General features: G+C 34.8%; 1 long non-coding RNA gene across 1 annotated transcript in view; it reads left to right on the forward strand.

Annotated features, from left to right (window-relative positions):
- The first annotated feature begins 7,076 nt into the window (after positions 1 to 7,076).
- The window catches only part of LOC130458374 (uncharacterized), a 61,917-nt gene continuing 50,536 nt past the window's right edge, over positions 7,077 to 18,457 (forward strand). Inside the window, exon 1 of the long non-coding RNA XR_008917654.1 lies at positions 7,077 to 7,686. This is a non-coding gene — a long non-coding RNA (uncharacterized LOC130458374). The remainder of the gene's footprint in view (positions 7,687 to 18,457) is intronic.

Here is an 18,457-nt window from a genome sequence, read left to right on the forward strand (position 1 = left end):
AATGGTCTCGATGTGTCTCAAGGGCAATTTAATTCAATCCAATAATCATTTACCAAGTGCCTACTATGTATGAGTCCCTTTGCTATTAAGGATAAAAATACAAAAAAGAAACAATCCCCTTTCTTAAGGATTTTAGGGAGAGAAATCTGAATAATTAAGAATCAAAGGCCATTCTTTGTTCTATGGTTGTTTTTCAAGACTCAATTAAATGCACAAGGAGCCTCTTGAATGTTTTATTCTCCTCTGGGCTCCATTTGACTCTCTGGACTTCACCATTCTCTAGTAGTCTCCTTACTCTTAAAGATGACTTTACTACCACATCCCAGCAGTCTTCTAAGATCCCTCCATCCCTTCATGTCTTTTTTCTAATTTATCAGTTCTTATTGGAAAATCCATCTTAATGATGGGTTCACACCAGCTATGTTCAATCCTTTATTCTTCTTTGAGAATTACTCCTGACTGTGGACTTTTTTACTCTATCAACTCCTTGCTTTCTGATGCTTTCCTCTTTTGCATTAACATTTATTGACTTGGGCCAGTAGACACTTCAGATCATCAGTTTTATATCAGCTCTGAAAATAAGGCTATGCTCCATGTCTAAATCAAGAGTTCTTAACCTCTTTTTCTATCATGGAGCTCTTTGGTAGTCTGGTGAAAAGAATGGACTCTTTCTTAGAATAATGTTTTTAAGGGCATAAATTCAAACACATAGGATTACAATCAATTATATTGAAATATAGTTACCTATGTATTTTAAAAGTTCATAGACCTCAAGTTAAGAACTCTTGGTTTAAGTGGAATCTAGTGACTAAGGCATGAACTATTTAAGATAATTAAGATAGTGTAGTAGCTTTTTGACCTACTTCATTCCAAAGTGATGTTGGACCATGATGCCTTAGTTGGACCACTGAATTAATCTCTGTCAACATAACTGAGTAGTTAGTTCTTTACTTGCCGCAATGTATTATTGCTTCCAAGTAACCAGGCAGTGAGAAAACAGCAAAATCTTGATAATTTTGCTTAAACGTCTTAACTTGTTTTTAATACTTTCACTCCTGATTTCACAGAGCAAGTGAAACCAAACTAAGGTAGTATTGTCTAGTGGAGGGCACAGTGAGTGTTGTGATCTACATCAGTAAAGGAATGTCCATAATAATCAAATCATGGATCTTTTGAAATATTAAAGTAATAACAATTGGCACTTTAGAGTAGGAAAGCATTTGATGGGTCCTCCTTTCACCTTCACAATGTCTTTGGTAGGGAGACAGGTAATAAGAATATTATTAATCCTAAATGATAGATTAGAAAATGGAAGCCCAAATAAACTAAGAGATTTGTGACTTTTCTTGAAGCTAGTGGCAGCTGTGCCAGAATTTAAACTAGGGAATTTGTTACTTCAAATTCAGTCCATTTCCCATGAAAACATAGTTTTATTATCAGTCTTCCTTATTGTAATCAATCAGTATGTAGTAATTCTCAATGTATGATATCTTTTTAATCACATTCAATGATATTTTTCTCTCAAAATTTTATTTTATTTTTTGCTAGCTTTGGTTTTTACATAACTTTATTTCCAAACTATGCTCCTTTACACTGACCAAGCTAGCTGGCCATACCTTTAACAATAACAACAACAACAAAATTAAGAAGAGGGGGGAAAGTAGTTTAGCAAAATTAGCTAACACACCTACTGAATTTTATGTTCTCCTTTCATCTAATCCTAATCTCTCCTTATCTCAGTTCAGTCACATATTACTAACTGCCTATTGGACACACTGAATTGTATGTCTCATAGACATATTAAGCCTAATGCCTGGAAAGCTAATATTTAGCTTTAATATTCTCTTCTCCCCTTTCCTAATTCTCTCCTCTTTCCAACTTCCCTCTTGTAGTCATAGGCAACATTATCCTTCTAATCAGCTAATCTTGTAACCTCAGAGGCATCCTCAACTGCTCAGCTGAAATCCACTCCATATATTAATACATTTGTGGTCAAGTTTTGTTGTTTTTACTTTTGTCACATTTCTTACATAGCTTCCTTCTCTTTACTCACAGTTGCCATCCTGGTGGTAGTCCTCATCACCATTTGCCTGGCCTATTGCAACAGTGTTCTCTTGGTTTCCTGCCTCAAATCTCTCTCCATATTAGTCTATTTTTGACTTAGTTTCCAAAGTGATCTTTCTAAAGTATATCTGACCATGTCCCTCTTTTCCCCAACCCCTCCAATAAACGTTAGTGGTTTCTCATTACCTCCATGATTTTTAAAGCCCTTTACAATCTGGTTTGTTCCTGCAATTCTTCTTACACTTTATTCCTCTCCATATATTCACTTTATAATCCAGAGACACTGACCCTTCTTGCTATTCCTTTAACATAACACTTCATTTCTTGACTCTGTGGCTTTTCACTGGCTTTCCTTCCTCCATGGGATACTCTCAGTTCCCATCTCTAAAACTCAACTCAAATCCCTCTTTCTTCCAGACACCTTTCCTGGTTCCCCTTGCTTTCCCTCTGAGATGACCTTGCATTTATCTTGGATATTTTTTGTATGAACGTAGTTTTTTTTTTTATATACAGTCTCCCTTTTAGATTGTGAACTCTATGAGAAAAGCAATAGTACTTGTTGCTTTCTTTATATTCCAAGTGTTTAACACAATTGCTGGCATATAGTGGGAGCTTATAACTGTTCAAGGAGATGTTAGTTACTTACTTCAGCCTAGAGGGGAGGGAGATGCATTTTCTCACAATATTTTTTCAAATCATTATAATTATATAACATTCAGTTTCTGTTTTATCTTATCATTTATTTGTATTATGAGAGTATTTATGTATATTGTTTTCCCTGCTTCTACTCACTACTTTTTATCAGTTCATAGAAATTTCCCCCTACTTCCTTGAATTCTTTATATTCACTGTTTTTTATGATAAAGTAACATTCCATTACACTTAGGAATTAAATTTTTTCTTAGCCATTGTCCAATTAATGCACATAATTTTCTTTGTTTTGGGTTGTTCGGTACCCTAAAAGGTACTGCTACAAAGATTTTGGTTTATAGTGAACCTTCTTAAAAATCAGGCAGCATGGTAGCAAAGTCCATATGGGCCTGGATTCTGGCAGCACTAAAATCAAATCCCACTTGGGAAAATTACTAGATTGTGACTCAGGGAAAGTCACTTAACTTCTGTCTGTCCCAGTTTCTTCAACTGTAACTTCTGGATAAAATCACCTATTTCCTTGGCACATTAGATATTAATTAATAAAAGTTTGTTCTCTTCCCCTTCTCTGGCCTAGCACTGAGATCTCTAGGACAAAGAGTAATATTACTTCTTAAGTGGTCAAGAAGGGCTCATCAAGCTACAGATATTACACAGCATTTTCATATGCAAACAGAAACATTGAGCACAAAACTTTTTATATTTTGAACAAAATAAAATTGATTTTCAAAGTCCCAACTATCACTGCAGTGCCTAAAAGTATAGCTTTTAGTTGTGGGAAAATCACTTTGGAAACATAACACACTATATAAATGTGAACTTTTATGATTATTGTTATTATCATTATTTTGAAACAATGACAAATCTTTATTCTTCCCTGCTGATAGCAATTTTCTAGGTAATCAATGTAAAATTTCCCAAGGCCTTAAAGGACAAGGGCATAGTTTTTTATATTCCACACTTCATCAGAGTACCTAGTGGGAATATGCATTAATTGAATAAAAGAATGATTATTATAGTAAGAGCCTATAACCCAATGTGATTTAAAAACATAACCCTAATTTATTTTTTAAATCCTTGAGAAATCAAGATCACAAAACTTTAAAAAGTATGTGAGATATTAAAGAACTGTGCTTAGAATAAAAAAAAAACATATCTTTAATATTTAGCTGTTTGAATTTAGCCCAGTATTAACCAAGAGACAGAGTGATACATTTGAAAGAGAACTAATTCCAGAAAGCAGAGGAGTTGGGTTTCAATCTTACCTCTGGCACTTGTGCAATTGTACAAGTCACTTAGCCTTCCTAGACCTCAATTTACTTATGTGTAAAATGAGGAATTGGACTCATGGCTTTGTCCCTACCAGTTGTATACTGGAATTATCAGATTCTCAGATGTTTTAGCCATACTGCTCACTTCCATCACAGTTTATTCTCCAGGCTGCTCTAAATCTATCCTCCTCAATTCCATTTCAAATGTTTTTTTTCCTCTCAGAATGGGTCGACCCTGAGACCCACCAATGATCCTTACTAGTACCACCATGTCAACAGAAATTTCCTCCATACTCCTGATTTTCCTCCTGGCTCTTCAGACTGCTTCTCCACATCAATTACTTTGCTCCTGGATGGATTAAACCTTCCCCCTGCCTCCAGGTTTGGACCCCCAGATCTTAGTTTTTGGCGTAGTGCCTGGCATATAGTAAGTTCTTATTAAATGACTCCTTTATTTATTAATATATATCAATGATTTTCTGAAAATAAACTACAAAGTCCTTCATTACCTCAAAGACTATCATTCAATGAAATACTTTTATCAATTTGGTGTATTACATTCAATATGACTCACCAACAGACACATTAGGACCTGGATATTATAATTTTATAGGTTAAAGACCAAGAACTAATATTATATTAAGGCTCTTCCAAAGCTGGGCACCAATGAGGATAGTAAGAAATGTTATATATTATAGTTAGAAGTTTCATAAGTATATGTCATGAATATTTTCTTTAAGGATAAAACTGGAAGGAATTGGATATGGCAAGCATTTAATAAGATCAACCAAAAATGAAAATGGTTGTCTTAACAAATAAGGAACACCCACTGATACAGTAGTCATTTGTGATTTCACTGTCTATGGGAAGTCGGTGTCAATTCTGACAGATTAAATTTAAGGCAAGAAGAAATATATATTTATAACAGTTTCAACCTATTTAAACTAATTAATAACTCCTAAACATGGAAGACAGATAAAAACAAACACATTGACCCTGATTACTACCATTTTCTAAAGAAATTTAACAAATAAATGGCTGTCACAACAAGTAGGACAAAAAAATCCATTAACTTGTTCATCTAGCAAAAATTTGATCTCTTCAATAAGCAGAGGTATTTGACAAATAAGAGTTATGTCAGTCTGGGGTTCAAGTTCATTCATAAAAAATGAGGGAAGATGACAGAAGATTAAAAGTATTATTATTACATAAAAAAAACAAACAACCCAACCAAAAACAAAACGGAGGGGAAAGATCAGATGCAAGAAACTTTGCAGCAATTCTGACTAAATGAAATAAACTCCAGATTATATATGTATAAGCACATATGTTTATATGCATATATACACAAATATCCATACAGGTATATGCACACATATATATGTATACACACATATATTTCCCACTATATATTGTCCCTCCCTTAGCTTCAGAGACACTACACTCCCTGGTTGCCACTTATGCCCTAATTGAATATTCTCTTTTTCTTTACCTAAGGTTTCTCCATCTTCTTCCTGACTCTTAGGTTTTCCATAATAGATTCCTAAATACTTTCTTTTGACAATCTCATTCATTCTGAAGACTTTAATTACTATATCCATTTAGATGACTCCCATGTCTATAGCTCCAGTCCTCATCCTTCTTCTGAGATTCAAATTCATATATCCAACTATCCATATAACTTCTTCATTTGGATTATCTGCAAGTACCTTATACCTGACACATGTGAAACCAAACTTTACTTTCCTTCTTTACATACTCATCCTTTTGACTCCCTGCCTCCATGATACAGCCATTCACTCATTTCTCCATGTTCATAATCTTAGAATTATATTTGTCCTTCCCTTTATTTTTAAAAATAATTGTATTTTTTTCAAAATTATATGCAAATATGATTTCTTATTATTTGTTTTCTGATATTTTGCACTCTATGTTCTCTCACTCCCTCCTAAAACTCCTGCCTCTCCAAGAAGGCAGGTAATATGATATAAGTTGTACATATATTATCACATTATACATGTTCATCATGTTGTGAAAGAAGACACATGTTGCTTACACTAGACAAAAATTCATGGAGGAAATAAAGGAATTAAATGGTATATTTCATTTTACATTTGGACTCCATCTGTTCTTTCTGTGGCAGTGGATATCATTTTTTGTCTTGAGTCTCTTGGAGTATCCTGGATTTTTGCCTTGTTGATAAGAGTTGAGCATTATACAACATTATCGTTTATATGTATAATACTCTCCTGGTTCTGCTTACTTCATTTTGCACCACTTCATATAAGTCTTTCCAGGTTTTTTTTTTTTTGTGATCATCCTGTTTGTTATTTCTTATGGTACAATAGCATTCTATTATGAGTACATACCACAACTTGTGTGACCATTCCCCAATTTATGGATATCCCTTCAGTTTCCAGTTTTTGCTACAACAAAAAGACATGTTTTCTGTATTAGTAGGTTCTTTTGTCCTACCTTTAATCTCTTTGGGATACAAACCAAGTAGTGGTATTGCTAGGTCAAAGAGTATGCACAATTTGATGGTCTCTTGGCATGGTTCCAGATTGCTCTCCACAATGGTTGTATCACTTTGCAGGTCCACTAGTACTATATTAATTTCTTGATTTTTTTTTCCCACCTCCCTCTAGCATTTATGATTTTCCCTTTTTTGTCATGTTAGCCAGTTTTAACATTGGGGCAGTTTTCTTGGATAATTTTCTGTAGTATGATGTCTAGGCTTTTTCTTTAATCATGGTCTTCTAGTAGACCAATGATTATTAAGTTGTCTCTCCTGGAACAAATTTCTAAATCTTCTGTTTTGTGAATGAGGTGCTTCATATTTTCCTCAATTTTTTCATTCTTTTGATTTTGTTTTATAGTGTTCTGCTACCTTGTGAAGTCCTTTGCTTCTAATTGTTGTATTCTTGCTTTTAAAGTCTGGATTTCATCCCTTGCTTTTTGGTCATCCTTCTCCTTCTGATCTTTCATATCCCTTGCCTCATATTCAAGCTAATTAATTTTGGCTTTCAAGACACTGTTTTCTGTTTCCAGACGACTTATTTTACTTTTTAAATTCTTTTCCCAGTTGTCTTCAGCCTCTCTTGATTGTGTTTTGAATTGTATTTTGAGTTCTTCCAAAGCCTTTATCCAATTTGCTGGAGTTTCTATTTTTTTTCTTGGTGTTCCTTCATTCTTCTGTTTCATTTGCTCTTTGTTCATTGCCTGGACAGAAACTGTTGATTGTAATTTCTTTTTTCTTTTTCTGTTGTTTGTTCATATTTACCCCCTTCTTTACTCCCTATAGTTGCCTGCACTCTTGCTCCTTTTGTGTGTTGGATCTGTGGTTTTGGGCTTTTCTGTCAGTCTTCCCCCTTGGAGCTTAGTCAGCAAATCTCTCAGCACAGTCTGTGGGAGAGGGGTGTTGGAGCTTGAGCTTCCCTGCCCTCTGAAAGCTTTGATGAGATTAAGCCCAGCTGAGTTGAACTTGCAGAGCTGGATGTGCCCTGAGGCCAAAACCTCCCGGAAGGAGGTGTGGGGGGGGCAATATGGAGTTTTTCCACTGCTGCAACTAGGTTGCCTGCTCTGTGCTTCTTCTTCAACTGCTTCCCCACCACCTGTGTTTGACACTCTGAACCTGGCACAGCTTTGCCCACAATGGACTCCCTCCATACCAGCACCCTTGCTTGGCCAGAGGTTCCAGGTACTGCTGGAAGCTCAGTGCTCTAAAAGGGGGAGGGGTCCTGGGACCTTCCTTCTTCCTTCCCCTTAAACCCGAGTGATCTTGAATTCAGGCTTTTGGGGGGCATACCTTTTAAGTTGAGTCCAGCAGGAAGGTTCCTTGGATTTGTCCTGTTTTTAGGTTTGATTTTAAGGTCCTTAGGAGCATTTAGTTTGTAATTGGTAAGGAAGGGTTTTCAGAGGCCTGAACTTTCACTGCCTTTATGCCGCCATTTTGTCTCCATCTCCTCCATGTTAGCCAGCTTGGATGAGTGTGAGGTGGTACCTGAAAACTGTTTTAATTTACATTTCTCTAATAAATAGTGATTTAGAGCATTTTTTTCATATGGCTAAAAATAATTTTAATTTCTTCATCTGAGAATTGCTTGTTCATATCCTTTGACCATTTGTAAGTTGGGAAATATTTATATTCTTATACATTTGACTCAGTTCTCTTTATATTTGAGAAATGAAGCCTCCATCAGAGAGATTTTCCATGAAGATTTTTTCCTGGTTTTCTATTTGCCTTTCATTCTTGGTTACATTTTTTGTTTGTTTGTGTAGAAACATTTAAATTTAATATAGTGAAAGTTATCTCTTTTACATCTCAGAATGTTTTTTATATCTTGTTTTGATCTAATTTCTTCCATTATCCTAAGGTTTGACAAGTAAACTATTTGTGCTCCCTTAATTTGTTTATGAGATCATATTTTATTTCTAAATCGTATATCCATTTTGACTTTATGGCATGAGGAGTTTGTCTATGCTTAATTTTTGCAATACCTTTTTCCAGTTTTCCTAGAAGTTGTTGTCAAAAAGTGCATTCTTCTTCTAGAAACATGTATCTTTGGGTTTGTCAAGTAATAGGTTGCTATGGTGATTTACTGTTGAATACTTGGTTTATTCCATTAGTCCTCCACTCTATTTCTTGGTCAGCACCAGATTATTTTTATGGTTGCCATTTTATAATATAGTTTGAGATTAGGTATAGCTAAGGTACCTTTTCATATTTTTTTCATTAATTCCCTTGATATCCTAAGTCTTTTGTTCTTCCAGATGAAGTTTTAAAATAATTTTCTCTAGTTTTTGAAGACAATTTCTGGGTTTTTTGATTGGTATGGCACTAAGTAACTTAATTTAAAAAAAGCTGCCAGTTTTATTATATTGGCTCCCAATATTCTACCCAAGATGCAATTAATGTTTTTTCCAATTGTTTAGATCTGACTTTATTTGTATGAAAAGTGTTTTGTTGGTTGTGATCATATAATTCTGGGGTTTGTCATGGTAGGTATATTTCCAGTTATTTTATATTGCTTACAGTTATTTTAGGTGATATTTTTCTTTTTTATCTCTTGTTGTTGTTGTTTTGGTATTATGGAGGAATGCTGATGATTTGGAGGAGCTTATTTTAGATCTTGCAAGTTTGCTAAAGTTGTTAATTGTTTGGATTAGTTATTTTGGTTGATTTTCTAGGTATACCATCATATCATCTGCAAAGTGTGATTGATTTATTTTCTCATTGCCTCCACTAATTCATTAAATTTCTTCTTTTATTGCTGTAGTTAACATGTTTAGTATAATAGTGAAAAGTAGTAGTGATAATAGGCATCATTGTTTCACTTCTAATTTTATTGGGAAGGCTTCTAATTTATTCCCATTATGTATAATTTTGTTGATGGTTTTAGAAGGATGCTATTTATCATTCTGAGGAATGTTTCATTTATTCCAATATTCTCTAGTGTTTTTATAATTTTAAAATTAATTTTTAAATATTTTCCATGTTTCCATGATTCATTTTCTTTCCTTTACCTCTTGTCTACCCACTCCTAGAGCTGACAAGCAATTCCACTGAGTTGTACACTTGATACCTAGTTCCATATTATTCATTTTTGCTATCAAGCAATTTTTTAAGGCCTAACCCCAAATCACATACCTATATATACATGTGGTAAATGATGTCATATATTTTCCTTTTGCATTTTTACTCCCATAGTTCTTTCTCTCAATATGGATAGTGTTCCTTCTCATAAGTCTTTCAGAAGTGTCCTGGCTTATTCCATTGCTACTAGTACCAAAGTCCATTACATTGGATTTTTCCAGAATGTCTTACTTTCTGTGTACAATGTTCTTCTGGTTTTGCTCTCTCTTCACTCTGCATCAGTTCATTGAGGTTCTCCCAGTTCATATGGAAAGCCTCCAGATCATAAATCCTTACAGCACAATAGAATTCCATCACCACCATATACCACAATTTGCTCAGCCATTCCCCAAATGAGGGACAACGCTTTATTTACCAGTTTTTTGCCACCACAAAGAGTGTGGCTATGAATATTTTTGTACAAGTATTTTTTTCCTTATTATGTCTTTTGGAGTATAAACCCAATAGTGGTATTACTGGATCAAAGGGTATGCATTCTTTTAAAATCCCTTGCATATAATTCCAAATCACCTTCCAGAATGGTTGAATTAATTCACAACTCCACCAGCAATGCATTAGTGTCTCGATTTTGCCACATCCCTTTGAACATTTATTTTCCTTTCCTGTCATATTGGCCAATCTGCTGCATGTGAGGTGGCACCTGAGCATTGTTTTGCTTTGAATTTCTCTAATTATGAGAGATTTAGAACAATTTTCATGTGTTTATTGATAGTTTTGATTTCTTTATCTGAAAACTGCCGATTCATGTCCCTTGACCATTTGTCAATTGGGGAATGACTTGATTTTTTTTGTACAATTGACTTAGCTCCTTATAAATTTGAGAAACAAGACCTTTGTCAGATATTTTTTGTTATACATATTTTCCCAGTTTGTTGCTTACCTTCTAATTTTGGTTGCATTGGTTTCCAGTGTTTATTTTTTTTAAACAGGAATAGGTGTGTTTTGTTAAAAGCTTTTTCTGAATCTATGTAAATAACCATCTGGTTTCTTTTGGTTTTATTATTGAGATGGTCAATTAAGTTAGCAATTTTCCTAATATTGAATCATCCCTACATCCCAGAAACCTGGTCATGATGTAGTACCTTTGTGACATATTGCTATAATCTTCTTGCTAGTATTTTGTTTAAAATTTTTGTATAAATATTCATTAGGAACACTGGTCTATAGTTTTCTTTCTCTGTTTTTCACCTTTCTGACTTGGAAATCAACATCATATTTGTGCTATTAAAGGAATTTGGCAGAGTTCCTTCCTCAGCTATTTTTCTGAATATTTTTTATAGTATTAGAACTGTTCTTTAAGTTTTTGGTAGAATTTATTTGTGAATTCATCTGACTCTGGTTCTTTTTCCTTAGGTAGTTCATTGATGGTTTGTACAATTTCTTTTTTGGAGATATTATTATTTAAGTATTCTATTTCTTCTTTTAACTAGGCAATCTATTTTCTTTAAATATTCATATATTTAATTTAGATTATTAGACTTATTGGTATATAATTGGGCCAAATAGATCCTAATAATTTTTTAATTTCCTTTCCATTGGTTGTAATCTTATCCTTTTCATTTTTAATACTAGTAATTTGGTTTTTTCTTTTATTTTGATCAGATTAATTAATGGTTTATCTAGTTCATTGATTTTTTCATAAAACCAACCCCTTATCTTATTTATTAGTTCAATGGCTTTCTTATAATTTTATTAATCTCTCCTTTGATTTTCAGGACTTTTAATTTGGTCCTTAATTGGGGGTTTAAAATTTGTTCTTTGGTAGTTTTTAAAAAATATATTCCCAATTCAATCTGTTCTTTATCTGATTTATTTACGCAAGTATTTAAATATAGATTGTCTCCTAGGCCTTGCTTGCATCTAAAAAAATTCTGGTATGTTGTCTCTTATTTTCTTTAGTGAAATAATTGATTGTTTATATGAATTATTCTTTGACCCTATCATTCTTTAACATAGGATACCCTTCCTTTTCAGATATTACTCATAGCCAATGAGCATAGTGGCATTCCATCTCAATCTCTTGAATTGGACTCCTATCTATTTCCATTGCTACCATACTAATATAGGTCAGTATCAAGTATCTCTCATACTAGTGACAAAATAATCTTTTTTTATATAGAGAGCTAATCAAATAACTCAGAAGTGGCTCCCTATTGTCTAACAAATTAAGATCAAATTCTTCTACCTAGTATTCAAGGATACAATTTGGTTCTAGTTGGTTCCAAACTTATCTTTTATTACACTCCTCCATCTACTTTTCAACCCAGACAAGTCTATATCCCTGAACACATCCTGTATCTTTATGCAAACTATTTTCTATTCCTGAAATTTTCTTTCCCCTTCTTTTTCCTTAATTAGAAGCAGAGGATTACAGTGTATTAAACATTAAATTTGTAGCCAGGTGATCTGAGTTCTGTCTCAGATACTGTATAACCTTGGATTAAAGTCTTCTTATTTTCAGATTTTTAGTTTCCTCATTTATAAAAATAGGACAATCATGATGTGCTACCCCCTTCACAAGGTTGATGTGAAGAAAATACTATACAAACATGAGTCTTTTTATTTAATTAATGTCCATTTAAAAATTATTCAAATGACATTTTCTCTATGCTTGGTCTCCACCTGCCAGTAATGACTTGCCCTCTTCTCACTTCATATTGCTATTTTTGTAAACAAAAGCCATTAAGGCAAAAATAATGTAAAATAGTTATTATGGTTGTTTTATTACACTCTTACTATCCTTTAAGCTCCTTGAAGGCAGGGACTATGTCTTTTAAAAACACTTATCACCTTACTGCTTAGTTCTGTAAATTCTTAAGTACAGAAGAACAGGATAAATGCTTTGTTGTTTTTGCATTTATAGTTAACAAATAAATATGAAATGGGACAGATCTGGTGTCATTTCAAAAATAGTTATACAATATAATAAACATTTATTAAGTGACTATGACCAGGCATTGTTGGGGATACAAATAAAAAAAAGAAAGATAATTCCTGCTCTCAAGGAGCTTACTATTTAATAGAGGAAGACAATTCATAAAAGGAAACTGAAAAGGGAGATGATGATTGGTGAGAGATGAAGAGAAAGCTCAAAATTCTGAACTCTTTATAAAGGGAGGCTTTAGGAGAAGTTTTTACTTTACCCTCCAGCCCCACAAGCAGAGGAGCAGAGCAATTGAGGGTACTGATGAAATATCCTCATTATCATTATTAATTATACTATGGTTATTATAATTCAATGTAACTAGATACATATTACTATTACTAGTAGGATGAATACATTTAGATCCTCTCATTTCAGAACTTCATCTTATAGGATAAAGGGTAAATGACACTTAATTGGTCCTGACTAAACACATATAGAAAAAATCCAGTCTGAAGGCCATATAGTTTGAAAGATGTTGGGAATTTATTTAAAAATATTTCAAAGATGCAAAACACTCAAAAATAATAGAAAAGCTATAGGCAAACTTTTAAAATGAATAATAAGGTACCAACAACCATTAACCTAGCTACCTGGCTGAGTGAAGTGGCTCAGAGCATTTGGCTCTGCATGGATTAGTGGAATGCTGGTAAATGTTTAACAAATGGCTTTCAGAAAAATAAATTACACATAATATATCTTTAAGTTTAATCTGTATAATCCATATTTTCTCCATCACTTTAAAACAAGACAGTCAACAAAATAATAAACTAAGCCCTTATTCATAGTACTACCCATTTGGTATAAATGCTCAAATTGGAATTTTCCTATTGGCTCTCTGGAGCCACAGTCCTAAACACAGCTCCTCCTGTCAGGGATGACCTTCTAACCATTGAATAATTAAAAAAAAGAACCTTAGCAGATCTCAGTAGAGCATTGGCCTTGAAGAAGGTAGGTGGCTGGAGCCCAGAAGCTAGCAGCAGACAGTGCATTAGTGATCACATGTCTATCAGAGATGATGCAATGAAGATGATGGAAGCAGTAGTGATGACAGGGTGTATATACCCAGTGGCCAGCAGAGAGCAGTGATTATGTTAGAAGAAATCCACAACTCCTCAGGGTTGAGGATGCAGGTTGTTCTGTTTCCTGTGGATGTCTCTTGGCCACAGGGGGTCCATATGTGTATGGCCTTCTCAGATGCCTCTTATCTACCCATTTTTGCTCTTCAGGTATGTTCTCTCTCCATGGGTATGGTGGTGACCTATGGTAGGGTGTATACCAGGTATACCCAGGGAGATTTTTTTCTTGTAACTTTATTTCCTGAGCTATTTGATTGCCTGTCTATTCTCTTGCACTAAAGTATCCTCTGGGAGGCTCACAAAAGAAAACAGAGGAATTTTGAGTGATGGTGACCCACATGATGGTTTGAACTTGGTATAACTACTGGGATGGGGAGGCATGAGAGGAATGTGTGGGTAGGCACTTCAGATGTTATCCATTTGGGCATGGGGAACTACAAACACCTGCTCCTTCTCTCCTTCCTCCCCCTCAACCTCAGAGACACAGCTGCATTTGCCTTCTCTTCTTTCCTTACCAATGTTGTTCCAACCTCCTGACACTAAGTGAGCATGAGTTAATGAAACTCACAGGCAATCTAATTTGGGCAAATAGTGTTTTTTCTCCACTCCAAATCTCTTACCAGAAAAACTAACAAGAAACAAATTTCTATTCTTCTCCCTGCTCCAAGGCATAACAATGAAATGGCAGGAAAACAGGGAGGCAGTGGACCAGGAAATGGGGGGAGCAAGGAGGGAGCAGAATAGAGAGGGGTCCAGTCCCAGATCCCAGAGAATCAACAACTTCAAGACACAAGAGTTAAGGGGGCATCTGGGTGGCTCAGTGGATTGAAAGTCAGGTCTAGAGACCGGAGGTCCTAGGTTCAAATTTGACCTCAGACACTTCCCAGCTGTGTGACCCTGGGCAAGTCACTTGACCTCCATTACCTATCACTTACCATTCTTTTGCCTTGGAGCCAATACAAAGTATTGACTCCAGGACGGAAGGTAAGGGTTTAAAAAAACAAAACAAAAATAAAAGACGCTAGAGTTGAGGAGGTGGTAGTCGTATACCACCCTCTGTCAAAAGTCACCTTTCTCGATGCACAAACTTGTCTTTTTGCTTGTAGACTCCCTGAACTTCTTGCACTTCTTTAGCAGCCCTGATTTCCTGAGGGCTAGTTCCATCAGGGCTCTTCTTTTATTGTTTGGTTGCCAGCTACCTGTCTCAACTATACCTGCTTCATTCAGTCACTCATCTTTGGTGCCCTGACTTCTTCCTTTAGCATTGGAATTCCCAGATTACTGATGGAGTTGTTAATGATCTTGACCTGCCCTATCACTACTTTCCTTAATACTATGGATGATTAACCCTTTCTTTCTTTGTCAAGTTTCCTTTGCTCCATTCAAAGTAGAGTTGCATTACAAAGCCTTTTAATACAACTTTACTCTCTAACACACCATCAGAATGAACAAAGATCTCTAAAAATAGGGGGAAACACTATTAAAACTTTATTTTAATTAAAAGAAATAATATTTTAAAAAATGGAGGGCTTGGTTAAGTATATATCACCCTATAACAGCTTGTGCCTAGAAATAACCTCTAGGAATAATTATAGAAGAACCCAATTCAGTAACTTAATAAATATTCCAAGCCAATTCTTTCTATGACCCTTGTAACTCACTAGTCATGATGGTAAAATCTTAGCACTGCAGGACATCTTGTCTTTCTCCATTGGGGGGTGGTAAAGGAACAGAATTACACAACCGAATAGCACTACTGCTTGTGCTGTTGTGAAAAGATTGTGTGGTCTTCAGAAGTTAACAGCTTGACTGAAAAAGTATACTTTGATCTAGGATCTGAAGTGGATTCTGAGCCAATGGCAAATTGGAGTGGCCTTTTGGACCACCATGATTCTGGATAGGTTAACAATATTTGAGTAAATATTCCATCAACTTTGTTATAAAGCATCCAATGGTGATTCCAACATTTGTATTGATCAATTCTTCATTGGAAGGGAACATTATATTTTGCCTTCCAAAATCCTGTGTGAAATAGTGTAGATAGTCTAAAATAGTGGGGTTATCCTTATCTGTTATAGTGTCTTTGAATATTGGAATATCATAATTTCAGGAGAATCAGAATTATGGGTGAGATTAAGGGTGAGATAGATGGCTATTGGGGATAAGATAGCTGTATACTGACAAACTATCCTAAACCATGAATCTATCTACAATATCCCCAGTAAGTAATTACTTAGATTCTTCTCAAAGGTGAAGACAACTTGCTAATTTGACCACTAAGTGGTGATCACAAGCAGATCAAGTCTATTCTTTCTTCCATAAAACAATCCTTTAAATATTTGTCATGCCACACTACATCTTTTCTTTCTCTAAACTCCTATTAAAGCACTTACTGTTTACCATCAATTTACTAATTATATGTAATCTTGAATTGTTATCTAATTTTTCTTCTTATGCCAGTCTAGCCTCATTAATTAAATTGTAACCTCTTTGTGTTCATTAGGACAAAATCTTACTGCTCCTTTGGATCTCCTATAGTACCCAACACATAATTTGATTTAATAAATACTTATTATCCCATGTCCCTTTGTGAAACCTTAAAGTGCTAATTTATTATTATTATTAAGGTGTTATCTTATTAAATGTCAATTTATTATTGTTGTTTGCACACCTTAAAGTACTAATCTATTATTATCATTAAACTGTTATTAAAGGACAATGTATTATTATTGTAATAAAAGGCAGGCATAAACCATACCATTAAAATGCAGTGTGCTAGAAAGGAGTCAGTACTATACTTGAAATTAGAGTATCTGTGTTTGAATAGTACCTCATTTCCTTCCCTGGCCCCTACCATTTGAATCTTGGTGGCACCGAGTTCAAGCAGAGAGTTCAAAGAATACACAGAATCCCCCCTTCCACAAGTGTTCTTTCCTTACAGAAATTTTTCATTTGTTGTCTTTGTGACATTGCACACGTCAAATCCTTTGGTTCGTATTTTCCTCATCTGTAAAGAAGAAAATCAAAATATCTCTGATGTCCTTTTTAGCTTTAAATCCATGATCCTTTGAACTTTGTTAACATTTTCATTGACTTCTAAAGTTTTGCCCTAAAATTCAATTGGCTCAAAATAATGTCTTCAGGGAAAAGGATTTTTTACTGGTCCTCAAAGAAGAAAAAAAAATATTTCATAATTCCTTCTGTCACGGATAGGGGATAGGGAGAAGGATTAGACTTGTGCTTTCATTGCTGGGGTAAGAAGTACTGAAGACAAACATTAGAGTATCTATTCTGAGTCCATCCATGTTGGGAGCTTCTCTGCAGCTTACAGTTCTAGAGCATTTCCTAGAGTAATGAGAGGTTGACATGACCTGGCTAGGATCACCCAGCCAGCATTTGTCAGAATGAGGACTCTAATCCAAATCTTTTTGGGCTTCCAGGCTGGCTCTTTATCCATAGCGCCAAGTGGGCACTCCAAAAATTGCAAAAATGTTCACTCCTAAATACAACCATTATGCAAATAATCCTCCAAATCTATACAACCACTCAACCTCTTCTCTGAGGCTTAAACCTATTATAGGCAACTCTTTACATGACATTTCCACCCAGATACCCAATCAGAGCCTCAAACATTACATGCCCAAAACTGAGCTCCCACAAAAAGTGATACTCCTTCTGACCTTATTCTCAACATAATTTACTCTCTCTCAGTCTCTCTCTGTCTGTCTGTCTCTGTCTCTGTCTCTCTGTCTCTCTCTCTGGTTCTGAACATGATTCTTCGGGCTATCTCAGTTGTCAAACCAGTCAGTTACAGGATTTGATGAAGGTTTTCTGTGCAACATCTCTTGGATCCCTTCTTCTTTCCTGGCTCACTACCACCATTATCATTACCTTCTACCTAAACCACCTTACCTTCTCCTGAAATTATTGCCATGGTCTCTTAACATATATTTTAGCTGAATTTCCACTAAATGATGCTTCGTAGTGCTAGGAGAATTATCTTTCTAATGATTATCTCTTGGTCGTGTTAAGATGTGACTTCATTTAGCTTTTGTTATTTTTTTTTCAGTCCTGTCTGACTCTGCATGACCCTTCTGGGAGTTGTTTTTTTTTTTTCAAAGATATTGGAGTGGTTCACCATTTCCCTCTTCAGCTCATTATGCAGATAAAGAAACTGAGGCAAACAGGGTTCAATGACTTGCCCAGAGGCAAAGCGTCTTGGGCTGGATTTGAACTCATGAACATGAGTCTTCCTGATTCTAAACACAGTGCCTAATGCACTATGCCACCTAAAAGCCTATCCAAGTAAAACTCAAATGCCTTAAAAGCCCTCTACAACCTGGCACTATTCTACCTTTTAATCCTATCTGAAATCATTTCCCCTATATGTACCCTATTTTCCAGCCAAATTAGTCTACCTTTTGAGCCTAATATTTTATACCTTTGGACTCACACATCCATGCTTTTATTCATGAGTGACAGCATGACATAACAGATGGGATGCTAACATTTGAGTCAGAAAGAGGTGAGTTCAAATCCTGCCTTTGACACTAAACAGCTGTATAATCATGAACACATTGTCTTATTTTTCAGAGTTTCAGTTTCTTTAACATCCTCTGCCAAATGATACTAATATGTATAACCAAGGATGATATGAAATTCAAATGAAATAATGTATATGAAGTACTTTGCAAATGTTACATTTATATAGCAAAGTATTGTATAAATTCCAGTTAAGATTATTTATTATTTAATATTATTTAATAAATTATCATGTAAATATATTCAAAATATTATATAAATTCTGATTGAT

Source organism: Monodelphis domestica, chromosome 3 (assembly GCF_027887165.1).
Source record: "Monodelphis domestica isolate mMonDom1 chromosome 3, mMonDom1.pri, whole genome shotgun sequence".
In the NCBI taxonomy this organism is placed as follows: Eukaryota; Metazoa; Chordata; class Mammalia; order Didelphimorphia; family Didelphidae; genus Monodelphis; species Monodelphis domestica.